At 42.3% G+C, this 12,308-nt stretch overlaps 5 non-coding genes across 5 annotated transcripts; all 5 read left to right on the top strand.

Annotated features, from left to right (window-relative positions):
* Positions 1 to 1,188: 1,188 nt before the first annotated feature.
* On the top strand, positions 1,189 to 1,295 carry LOC126279430 (U6 spliceosomal RNA). The gene has a single exon (XR_007550911.1). It is a non-coding gene; the product is annotated as a U6 spliceosomal RNA (small nuclear RNA).
* A 2,476-nt stretch (positions 1,296 to 3,771) lies between these two features.
* On the top strand, positions 3,772 to 3,878 carry LOC126279429 (U6 spliceosomal RNA). The gene has a single exon (XR_007550910.1). It is a non-coding gene; the product is annotated as a U6 spliceosomal RNA (small nuclear RNA).
* A 2,476-nt stretch (positions 3,879 to 6,354) lies between these two features.
* LOC126279428 (U6 spliceosomal RNA) lies at positions 6,355 to 6,461 on the top strand. Its single transcript, XR_007550909.1, has one exon. It is a non-coding gene; the product is annotated as a U6 spliceosomal RNA (small nuclear RNA).
* Positions 6,462 to 8,937: 2,476 nt separating this feature from the next.
* Positions 8,938 to 9,044, top strand: LOC126279427 (U6 spliceosomal RNA). The gene has a single exon (XR_007550908.1). It is a non-coding gene; the product is annotated as a U6 spliceosomal RNA (small nuclear RNA).
* Positions 9,045 to 11,527: 2,483 nt separating this feature from the next.
* LOC126279426 (U6 spliceosomal RNA) lies at positions 11,528 to 11,634 on the top strand. The gene has a single exon (XR_007550907.1). It is a non-coding gene; the product is annotated as a U6 spliceosomal RNA (small nuclear RNA).
* The last annotated feature ends 674 nt before the right edge of the window (positions 11,635 to 12,308 follow it).

The following is a 12,308-nucleotide window of genomic DNA, read 5'->3' as shown; positions in this document are numbered from 1 at the left end:
ACACAAAACACTAGCAAGCTTCAAGATTTCAGGAATAGACAACTACATCACAAACCAGTTTGTGTCACATGACACCAGTAGCTACTCAGTTATTAACTGCTTTCAAATACTAAATCTATCACTCTTTGTTCTGCACTAGCAATTCTTCCTGCAATAACAACATTCACCAACCTGGATTACAGCTGATTGACATTTCACAGGAACATAACTACAGCTACTAACACAATGCTAACCTGGTTTCTCTTACCACATGTCCCCTCGATATTTTAGGCTCATTCACACACCTCAATCACAGTGTTTCACTGTTGTCAAGTAGACCTGCCCTGTGTACACCTGGATCAACACAAATACATCACCTGGTATTGTACTGAAAACGGAACTATGTCCATCATTCCTACTACTATCTCACACAAGTCGCATTAACCCATCCATGCCCTGGTAATGACCTACACTGCTGTGTTTCAAAGTGTGCAATACGAATGCTGTTTTTAATGGTTCGTGAGGCTACTGTGTCTCTTCTTGCAGTCACTATTGTCTTCTGGCGCCATTGGATGAATAGAACCATGCTTGGTCTCTGTGGAGTTCCTCAGTAATTTACATGGTCACAGGCTGTGTCTTCTTGTGTTGTACTTGATGTGTGAGTTAAAAGTTGCATTGCATATGAGCACTCTGTAATTAAATCGATAGGTATCGTAAGAAAGTACTACTGCAAGAGTAATGCAATTTGTGTTAGCAGTGAAGACAGTTTGGCCAAAATATTCGCTTGTTTTGAGAGTCTTGAAGACCTGCTACCTGCTCCAGTCAGAGTCATTTATCCCACACATTAGAGAAGTGTGTTTCATACGTATGCCTATAAGACACTAAACTCGGGATGTGAGAACATGGCGACAATAGCTGCCAACACGTCTTGCTGCCGCCTAGCGGCAGCTGTGTGAAACTGCTGCTGCTCTGGGTGGATGGTGCGAGAGCAAACGACTCTACGATCTAAGTTTTACACCCAAAACTGCCAAATCTACAGTTGACAGAGCTGCCACTTACTAAGAACGACACCTCGCAGTAATTAGTTCACAAATTAGCACTCGGCAGGCCTTGTGTTCCTCGCCAGAGCTGTGTAAACCTACGTCCAAGCCGAACCATGTTTGACGCGACGCCATAACTATATATACAATTTCAGAGGGCTCCTCGAATGTACTCGCTTCGGCGGTACATATACTAAAATTGGAACGATACAGAGAAGATTAGCATGGCCCCTGCGCAAGGATGACACGCAAAATCGTGAAGCGTTCCACATTTTTTTTCGCAATCTCACTCTCTCATGCCTCACATCAGCTGCTAATACCATCAGCCAACTACACAAGTTTCGCTTCATATCTGCACCCACTTGTCACAAACTATGCTCTCCATTTACGCAGTTCTCCTCCACTTTCTTTCATTCACAACAGAACATGACAAAACTGGCAATAAACCTATCCCTTACATCACCAATGCACATCTAAAATGTCACTCTAATAACAAGTCAGCAAGCACACCAAAACCACAAGTACATGTCACTAGCACCCCTTCAACACAAATCACAGCCAGGCTAAGCCTAGCACAGGCAAAAGCCTCTTCTCTTCCTCAGTATCACACTCAGCTGTCACAGCATCTCTTGCTACTGTCTCAATCATGTCATTTCATAACACACACCTACTGCCACACACAACATTTGGAAACCTTACACCAACTTTACACAAGATAGCTGCATGTTCCAAATCTTTCTCACTCACATACTTTCACTTAGACTACTGCTTAAATACACTCTAGCGCTCTAAAATTAGCTTGCATTACCTAATATTTATTTTTCTCTAACGCCTACAAAGCTTCTGGTGCCTGTAAGCCACTATCACATACTGTCTGCACACAGACCCACAATATTTATCTTTATTCATCTTCATGGCTGCAGCTGATGCCATAATTGTTTGAGCAGCATAAACAAACATGTGAAGGAAGGTGTATCTTTCATCATTAAGTGTGCAAGCTACCCCTTTACAGGAAGTTTATTTAACATTATGTTTCAAGTAACTTTCCTAGTGGCCTTGCTATCCAGCTGCAGCCTCATAATACAGACTGCAGGTGACACCTCATCAGGTTCTTAACTGAAGCATATCTGCCTGTGTAATAAGCCACTGCCCTTCACCTAAAAACCAACTATTACTGCAAATCTGTGGTGCATCAGCATGTCATGTACAAATTTCACTGGTGTGACCCACAAAGTATTTTCCCACATGTCTGGCAATCTGCCATTACATACAGTTACCTAAATAAATTCCAAAAGTGTCAGCCAATGAATACCACAACACTGAAGTGTTTAGACAGCAGACCAGTATGCTAATATTAACATATAGCATTTAGATGTGAGACTCTACTATTTTGACAGCACTTTGAATCCCATCAATGTGATACAAGTCGATGGTGTTCACAATTGCAGCTGATGCACCTCTCATCCTGTGTCTAGGAGAAAGATTGGACAAACTCTGCATGCAATATTCATCATGTTACATACACAGAAGCTCTACCACATAAGCAGATACAGAGCCAGTCAAGACACAAAACACTAGCAAGCTTCAAGATTTCAGGAATAGACAACTACATCACAAACCAGTTTGTGTCACATGACACCAGTAGCTACTCAGTTATTAACTGCTTTCAAATACTAAATCTATCACTCTTTGTTCTGCACTAGCAATTCTTCCTGCAATAACAACATTCACCAACCTGGATTACAGCTGATTGACATTTCACAGGAACATAACTACAGCTACTAACACAATGCTAACCTGGTTTCTCTTACCACATGTCCCCTCGATATTTTAGGCTCATTCACACACCTCAATCACAGTGTTTCACTGTTGTCAAGTAGACCTGCCCTGTGTACACCTGGATCAACACAAATACATCACCTGGTATTGTACTGAAAACGGAACTATGTCCATCATTCCTACTACTATCTCACACAAGTCGCATTAACCCATCCATGCCCTGGTAATGACCTACACTGCTGTGTTTCAAAGTGTGCAATACGAATGCTGTTTTTAATGGTTCGTGAGGCTACTGTGTCTCTTCTTGCAGTCACTATTGTCTTCTGGCGCCATTGGATGAATAGAACCATGCTTGGTCTCTGTGGAGTTCCTCAGTAATTTACATGGTCACAGGCTGTGTCTTCTTGTGTTGTACTTGATGTGTGAGTTAAAAGTTGCATTGCATATGAGCACTCTGTAATTAAATCGATAGGTATCGTAAGAAAGTACTACTGCAAGAGTAATGCAATTTGTGTTAGCAGTGAAGACAGTTTGGCCAAAATATTCGCTTGTTTTGAGAGTCTTGAAGACCTGCTACCTGCTCCAGTCAGAGTCATTTATCCCACACATTAGAGAAGTGTGTTTCATACGTATGCCTATAAGACACTAAACTCGGGATGTGAGAACATGGCGACAATAGCTGCCAACACGTCTTGCTGCCGCCTAGCGGCAGCTGTGTGAAACTGCTGCTGCTCTGGGTGGATGGTGCGAGAGCAAACGACTCTACGATCTAAGTTTTACACCCAAAACTGCCAAATCTACAGTTGACAGAGCTGCCACTTACTAAGAACGACACCTCGCAGTAATTAGTTCACAAATTAGCACTCGGCAGGCCTTGTGTTCCTCGCCAGAGCTGTGTAAACCTACGTCCAAGCCGAACCATGTTTGACGCGACGCCATAACTATATATACAATTTCAGAGGGCTCCTCGAATGTACTCGCTTCGGCGGTACATATACTAAAATTGGAACGATACAGAGAAGATTAGCATGGCCCCTGCGCAAGGATGACACGCAAAATCGTGAAGCGTTCCACATTTTTTTTCGCAATCTCACTCTCTCATGCCTCACATCAGCTGCTAATACCATCAGCCAACTACACAAGTTTCGCTTCATATCTGCACCCACTTGTCACAAACTATGCTCTCCATTTACGCAGTTCTCCTCCACTTTCTTTCATTCACAACAGAACATGACAAAACTGGCAATAAACCTATCCCTTACATCACCAATGCACATCTAAAATGTCACTCTAATAACAAGTCAGCAAGCACACCAAAACCACAAGTACATGTCACTAGCACCCCTTCAACACAAATCACAGCCAGGCTAAGCCTAGCACAGGCAAAAGCCTCTTCTCTTCCTCAGTATCACACTCAGCTGTCACAGCATCTCTTGCTACTGTCTCAATCATGTCATTTCATAACACACACCTACTGCCACACACAACATTTGGAAACCTTACACCAACTTTACACAAGATAGCTGCATGTTCCAAATCTTTCTCACTCACATACTTTCACTTAGACTACTGCTTAAATACACTCTAGCGCTCTAAAATTAGCTTGCATTACCTAATATTTATTTTTCTCTAACGCCTACAAAGCTTCTGGTGCCTGTAAGCCACTATCACATACTGTCTGCACACAGACCCACAATATTTATCTTTATTCATCTTCATGGCTGCAGCTGATGCCATAATTGTTTGAGCAGCATAAACAAACATGTGAAGGAAGGTGTATCTTTCATCATTAAGTGTGCAAGCTACCCCTTTACAGGAAGTTTATTTAACATTATGTTTCAAGTAACTTTCCTAGTGGCCTTGCTATCCAGCTGCAGCCTCATAATACAGACTGCAGGTGACACCTCATCAGGTTCTTAACTGAAGCATATCTGCCTGTGTAATAAGCCACTGCCCTTCACCTAAAAACCAACTATTACTGCAAATCTGTGGTGCATCAGCATGTCATGTACAAATTTCACTGGTGTGACCCACAAAGTATTTTCCCACATGTCTGGCAATCTGCCATTACATACAGTTACCTAAATAAATTCCAAAAGTGTCAGCCAATGAATACCACAACACTGAAGTGTTTAGACAGCAGACCAGTATGCTAATATTAACATATAGCATTTAGATGTGAGACTCTACTATTTTGACAGCACTTTGAATCCCATCAATGTGATACAAGTCGATGGTGTTCACAATTGCAGCTGATGCACCTCTCATCCTGTGTCTAGGAGAAAGATTGGACAAACTCTGCATGCAATATTCATCATGTTACATACACAGAAGCTCTACCACATAAGCAGATACAGAGCCAGTCAAGACACAAAACACTAGCAAGCTTCAAGATTTCAGGAATAGACAACTACATCACAAACCAGTTTGTGTCACATGACACCAGTAGCTACTCAGTTATTAACTGCTTTCAAATACTAAATCTATCACTCTTTGTTCTGCACTAGCAATTCTTCCTGCAATAACAACATTCACCAACCTGGATTACAGCTGATTGACATTTCACAGGAACATAACTACAGCTACTAACACAATGCTAACCTGGTTTCTCTTACCACATGTCCCCTCGATATTTTAGGCTCATTCACACACCTCAATCACAGTGTTTCACTGTTGTCAAGTAGACCTGCCCTGTGTACACCTGGATCAACACAAATACATCACCTGGTATTGTACTGAAAACGGAACTATGTCCATCATTCCTACTACTATCTCACACAAGTCGCATTAACCCATCCATGCCCTGGTAATGACCTACACTGCTGTGTTTCAAAGTGTGCAATACGAATGCTGTTTTTAATGGTTCGTGAGGCTACTGTGTCTCTTCTTGCAGTCACTATTGTCTTCTGGCGCCATTGGATGAATAGAACCATGCTTGGTCTCTGTGGAGTTCCTCAGTAATTTACATGGTCACAGGCTGTGTCTTCTTGTGTTGTACTTGATGTGTGAGTTAAAAGTTGCATTGCATATGAGCACTCTGTAATTAAATCGATAGGTATCGTAAGAAAGTACTACTGCAAGAGTAATGCAATTTGTGTTAGCAGTGAAGACAGTTTGGCCAAAATATTCGCTTGTTTTGAGAGTCTTGAAGACCTGCTACCTGCTCCAGTCAGAGTCATTTATCCCACACATTAGAGAAGTGTGTTTCATACGTATGCCTATAAGACACTAAACTCGGGATGTGAGAACATGGCGACAATAGCTGCCAACACGTCTTGCTGCCGCCTAGCGGCAGCTGTGTGAAACTGCTGCTGCTCTGGGTGGATGGTGCGAGAGCAAACGACTCTACGATCTAAGTTTTACACCCAAAACTGCCAAATCTACAGTTGACAGAGCTGCCACTTACTAAGAACGACACCTCGCAGTAATTAGTTCACAAATTAGCACTCGGCAGGCCTTGTGTTCCTCGCCAGAGCTGTGTAAACCTACGTCCAAGCCGAACCATGTTTGACGCGACGCCATAACTATATATACAATTTCAGAGGGCTCCTCGAATGTACTCGCTTCGGCGGTACATATACTAAAATTGGAACGATACAGAGAAGATTAGCATGGCCCCTGCGCAAGGATGACACGCAAAATCGTGAAGCGTTCCACATTTTTTTTCGCAATCTCACTCTCTCATGCCTCACATCAGCTGCTAATACCATCAGCCAACTACACAAGTTTCGCTTCATATCTGCACCCACTTGTCACAAACTATGCTCTCCATTTACGCAGTTCTCCTCCACTTTCTTTCATTCACAACAGAACATGACAAAACTGGCAATAAACCTATCCCTTACATCACCAATGCACATCTAAAATGTCACTCTAATAACAAGTCAGCAAGCACACCAAAACCACAAGTACATGTCACTAGCACCCCTTCAACACAAATCACAGCCAGGCTAAGCCTAGCACAGGCAAAAGCCTCTTCTCTTCCTCAGTATCACACTCAGCTGTCACAGCATCTCTTGCTACTGTCTCAATCATGTCATTTCATAACACACACCTACTGCCACACACAACATTTGGAAACCTTACACCAACTTTACACAAGATAGCTGCATGTTCCAAATCTTTCTCACTCACATACTTTCACTTAGACTACTGCTTAAATACACTCTAGCGCTCTAAAATTAGCTTGCATTACCTAATATTTATTTTTCTCTAACGCCTACAAAGCTTCTGGTGCCTGTAAGCCACTATCACATACTGTCTGCACACAGACCCACAATATTTATCTTTATTCATCTTCATGGCTGCAGCTGATGCCATAATTGTTTGAGCAGCATAAACAAACATGTGAAGGAAGGTGTATCTTTCATCATTAAGTGTGCAAGCTACCCCTTTACAGGAAGTTTATTTAACATTATGTTTCAAGTAACTTTCCTAGTGGCCTTGCTATCCAGCTGCAGCCTCATAATACAGACTGCAGGTGACACCTCATCAGGTTCTTAACTGAAGCATATCTGCCTGTGTAATAAGCCACTGCCCTTCACCTAAAAACCAACTATTACTGCAAATCTGTGGTGCATCAGCATGTCATGTACAAATTTCACTGGTGTGACCCACAAAGTATTTTCCCACATGTCTGGCAATCTGCCATTACATACAGTTACCTAAATAAATTCCAAAAGTGTCAGCCAATGAATACCACAACACTGAAGTGTTTAGACAGCAGACCAGTATGCTAATATTAACATATAGCATTTAGATGTGAGACTCTACTATTTTGACAGCACTTTGAATCCCATCAATGTGTTACAAGTCGATGGTGTTCACAATTGCAGCTGATGCACCTCTCATCCTGTGTCTAGGAGAAAGATTGGACAAACTCTGCATGCAATATTCATCATGTTACATACACAGAAGCTCTACCACATAAGCAGATACAGAGCCAGTCAAGACACAAAACACTAGCAAGCTTCAAGATTTCAGGAATAGACAACTACATCACAAACCAGTTTGTGTCACATGACACCAGTAGCTACTCAGTTATTAACTGCTTTCAAATACTAAATCTATCACTCTTTGTTCTGCACTAGCAATTCTTCCTGCAATAACAACATTCACCAACCTGGATTACAGCTGATTGACATTTCACAGGAACATAACTACAGCTACTAACACAATGCTAACCTGGTTTCTCTTACCACATGTCCCCTCGATATTTTAGGCTCATTCACACACCTCAATCACAGTGTTTCACTGTTGTCAAGTAGACCTGCCCTGTGTACACCTGGATCAACACAAATACATCACCTGGTATTGTACTGAAAACGGAACTATGTCCATCATTCCTACTACTATCTCACACAAGTCGCATTAACCCATCCATGCCCTAGTAATGACCTACACTGCTGTGTTTCAAAGTGTGCAATACGAATGCTGTTTTTAATGGTTCGTGAGGCTACTGTGTCTCTTCTTGCTGTCACTATTGTCTTCTGGCGCCATTGGATGAATAGAACCATGCTTGGTCTCTGTGGAGTTCCTCAGTAATTTACATGGTCACAGGCTGTGTCTTCTTGTGTTGTACTTGATGTGTGAGTTAAAAGTTGCATTGCATATGAGCACTCTGTAATTAAATCGATAGGTATCGTAAGAAAGTACCACTGCAAGAGTAATGCAATTTGTGTTAGCAGTGAAGACAGTTTGGCCAAAATATTCGCTTGTTTTGAGAGTCTTGAAGACCTGCTACCTGCTCCAGTCAGAGTCATTTATCCCACACATTAGAGAAGTGTGTTTCATACGTATGCCTATAAGACACTAAACTCGGGATGTGAGAACATGGCGACAATAGCTGCCAACACGTCTTGCTGCCGCCTAGCGGCAGCTGTGTGAAACTGCTGCTGCTCTGGGTGGATGGTGCGAGAGCAAACGACTCTACGATCTAAGTTTTACACCCAAAACTGCCAAATCTACAGTTGACAGAGCTGCCACTTACTAAGAACGACACCTCGCAGTAATTAGTTCACAAATTAGCACTCGGCAGGCCTTGTGTTCCTCGCCAGAGCTGTGTAAACCTACGTCCAAGCCGAACCATGTTTGACGCGACGCCATAACTATATATACAATTTCAGAGGGCTCCTCGAATGTACTCGCTTCGGCGGTACATATACTAAAATTGGAACGATACAGAGAAGATTAGCATGGCCCCTGCGCAAGGATGACACGCAAAATCGTGAAGCGTTCCACATTTTTTTTCGCAATCTCACTCTCTCATGCCTCACATCAGCTGCTAATACCATCAGCCAACTACACAAGTTTCGCTTCATATCTGCACCCACTTGTCACAAACTATGCTCTCCATTTACGCAGTTCTCCTCCACTTTCTTTCATTCACAACAGAACATGACAAAACTGGCAATAAACCTATCCCTTACATCACCAATGCACATCTAAAATGTCACTCTAATAACAAGTCAGCAAGCACACCAAAACCACAAGTACATGTCACTAGCACCCCTTCAACACAAATCACAGCCAGGCTAAGCCTAGCACAGGCAAAAGCCTCTTCTCTTCCTCAGTATCACACTCAGCTGTCACAGCATCTCTTGCTACTGTCTCAATCATGTCATTTCATAACACACACCTACTGCCACACACAACATTTGGAAACCTTACACCAACTTTACACAAGATAGCTGCATGTTCCAAATCTTTCTCACTCACATACTTTCACTTAGACTACTGCTTAAATACACTCTAGCGCTCTAAAATTAGCTTGCATTACCTAATATTTATTTTTCTCTAACGCCTACAAAGCTTCTGGTGCCTGTAAGCCACTATCACATACTGTCTGCACACAGACCCACAATATTTATCTTTATTCATCTTCATGGCTGCAGCTGATGCCATAATTGTTTGAGCAGCATAAACAAACATGTGAAGGAAGGTGTATCTTTCATCATTAAGTGTGCAAGCTACCCCTTTACAGGAAGTTTATTTAACATTATGTTTCAAGTAACTTTCCTAGTGGCCTTGCTATCCAGCTGCAGCCTCATAATACAGACTGCAGGTGACACCTCATCAGGTTCTTAACTGAAGCATATCTGCCTGTGTAATAAGCCACTCACACCGACAATAAGCCACTGCCCTTCACCTAAAAACCAACTATTACTGCAAATCTGTGGTGCATCAGCATGTCATGTACAAATTTCACTGGTGTGACCCACAAAGTATTTTCCCACATGTCTGGCAATCTGCCATTACATACAGTTACCTAAATAAATTCCAAAAGTGTCAGCCAATGAATACCACAACACTGAAGTGTTTAGACAGCAGACCAGTATGCTAATATTAACATATAGCATTTAGATGTGAGACTCTACTATTTGACAGCACTTTGAATCCCATCAATGTGTTACAAGTCGATGGTGTTCACAATTGCAGCTGATGCACCTCTCATCCTGTGTCTAGGAGAAAGATTGGACAAACTCTGCATGCAATATTCATCATGTTACATACACAGAAGCTCTACCACATAACGAGATACAGAGCCAGTCAAGACACAAAACACTAGCAAGCTTCAAGATTCAGGAATAGACAACTACATCACAAACCAGTTTGTGTCACATGACACCAGTAGCTACTCAGTTATTAACTGCTTTCAAATACTAAATCTATCACCTTTGTTCTGCACTAGCAATTCTTCCTGCAATAACAACATTCACCACCTGGATTACAGCTGATTGACATTTCACAGGAACATAACTACAGCTACTAACACAATGCTAACCTGGTTCTCTGTACCACATGTCCCCCTCGATATTTTAGGCTCATTCACACACCTCAATCACAGTGTTTCACTGTTGTCAAGTAGACCTGCCCTGTGTACACCTGGATCAACACAAATACATCACCTGGTATTGTACTGAAAACGGAACTATGTCCATCATTCTACTATCTCACACAAGTCGCATTAACCCATCCATGCCCTGGTAATGACCTACACTGCTGTGTTTCAAAGTGTGCAATACGAATGCTGTTTTAATGGTTCGTGAGGCTACTGTGTCTCTTCTTGCAGTCACTATTGTCTTCTGCGCCATTGGATGAATAGAACCATGCTTGGTCTCTGTGGAGTTCCTCAGTAATTTACATGGTCACAGGCTGTGTCTTCTTGTGTTGTACTTGATGTGTGAGTTAAAAGTTGCATTGCATATGAGCACTCTGTAATTAAATCGATAGTATCGTAAGAAAGTACCACTGCAAGAGTAATGCAATTTGTGTTAGCAGTGAAGACAGTTTGGCCAAAATATTCGCTTGTTTTGAGAGTCTTGAAGACCTGCTACCTGCTCCAGTCAGAGTCATTATCCCACACATTAGAGAAGTGTGTTTCATACGTATGCCTATAAGACACTAAACTCGGGATGTGAGAACATGGCGACAATAGCTGCCAACACGTCTGCTGCCGCCTAGCGGCAGCTGTGTGAAACTGCTGCTGCTCTGGGTGGATGGTGCGAGAGCAAACGACTCTACGATCTAAGTTTTACACCCAAAACTGCCAAATCTACAGTTGACAGAGCTGCCACTTACTAAGAACGACACCTCGCCAGTAATTAGTTCACAATTAGCACTCGGCAGGCCTTGTGTTCCTCGCCAGAGCTGTGTAAACCTACGTCCAAGCCGAACATGTTTGAACGCGACGCCATAACTTATATACAATTTCAGAGGGCTCCTCGAATGTACTCGCTTCGGCGGTACATATACTAAAATTGGAACGATACAGAGAAGATTAGCATGGCCCCTGCGCAAGGATGACACGCAAAATCGTGAAGCGTTCCACATTTTTTTTCGCAATCTCACTCTCTCATGCCTCACATCAGCTGCTAATACCATCAGCCAACTACACAAGTTTCGCTTCATATCTGCACCCACTTGTCACAACTATGCTCTCCATTTACGCAGTTCTCCTCCACTTTCTTTCATTCACAACAGAACATGACAAAACTGGCAATAAACCTATCCCTTACATCACCAATGCACATCTAAAATGTCACTCTAATAACAAGTCAGCAAGCACACCAAAACCACAAGTACATGTCACTAGCACCCTTCAACACAAATCACAGCCAGGCTAAGCCTAGCACAGGCAAAAGCCTCTTCTCTTCCTCAGTATCACACTCAGCTGTCACAGCATCTCTTGCTACTGTCTCAATCATGTCATTTCATAACACACACCTACTGCCACACACCAACATTTGGAAACCTTACACCAACTTTACACAAGATAGCTGCATGTTCCAAATCTTTCTCACTCACATACTTTCACTTAGACTACTGCTTAAATACACTCTAGCGCTCTAAAATTAGCTTGCATTACCTAATATTTATTTTTCTCTAACGCCTACAAAGCTTCTGGTGCCTGTAAGCCACTATCACATACTGTCTGCACACAGACCCACAATATTTATCTTTATTCATCTTCATGGCTGCAGCTGATGCCATAATTGTTTGAGCAGCATA

The sequence above is a fragment of the Schistocerca gregaria genome, chromosome 6 (genome assembly GCF_023897955.1).
Source record: "Schistocerca gregaria isolate iqSchGreg1 chromosome 6, iqSchGreg1.2, whole genome shotgun sequence".
In the NCBI taxonomy this organism is placed as follows: Eukaryota; Metazoa; Arthropoda; class Insecta; order Orthoptera; family Acrididae; genus Schistocerca; species Schistocerca gregaria.
The sequence above is the reverse complement of the archived record's forward strand: the minus strand, read 5'-3'. Positions and strand labels throughout refer to the sequence as shown.